The 645-nt window shown below is 37.1% G+C and overlaps 1 protein-coding gene across 1 annotated transcript in view; it reads right to left on the reverse strand.

Moving 5' to 3' along the window:
• Positions 1 to 645, reverse strand: part of LOC106871513 (leucine-zipper-like transcriptional regulator 1) — a 28,510-nt gene that overhangs the window by 10,488 nt on the left and 17,377 nt on the right. The gene's annotated exons all lie outside the window — the stretch shown is intronic.

The raw sequence follows: 645 nt of genomic DNA on the forward strand, positions 1-645 counted from the left end.
AGTCTGAGATTTTGTTAAATAACAAGCCTAACATTTTGTGTGTGTGTGTGTGTGTATGTGAGTGAGAGAAAAGGGGGGGGGGCAGTCTGACACTAGCCAGTTGTACTCAACCAGGTTCCATATGGCCCTTGGGGGGGTCTATATAAGATTTTGTTGTTAAAATTTAAGTACAATAAATTGTTTATGTTTCTACAATATGCAAAATATTTAACCGTTTAGCATTTAAACCGGTCATATCCAGCCGAAATATTCTACCAGTTTTATACTCAAACTGACCAATCCAGCCTCTCACACCTACCCGGCAACGCCATTCTAAAAATAAAGAATCACATCATCAAAATCTTAAAGCTACGAGATGACTGAAACAAGTAAACGAGTAAAAGAGAAAAGAGTGTATATATATATATATGTATATATTCTGCCAAATCAGACTGGAGCCTGGTGTTGCCATCTGGTTTCACCAGTCCTCAGTCAAATCGTCCAACCCATGCTAGCATGGAAAGCGGACGTTAAACGATGATGATGATGATGATGATGATGATGATGATGATGATGATGATATAATCGAATTAAAACATAGGGTAAAAATCAGATATTAATTAATATCGATTTATTACCAGGAAGCTAGCACATTGAAAGAATCCG

Source organism: Octopus bimaculoides, chromosome 30 (assembly GCF_001194135.2).
Source record: "Octopus bimaculoides isolate UCB-OBI-ISO-001 chromosome 30, ASM119413v2, whole genome shotgun sequence".
NCBI lineage: Eukaryota > Metazoa > Mollusca > Cephalopoda > Octopoda > Octopodidae > Octopus > Octopus bimaculoides.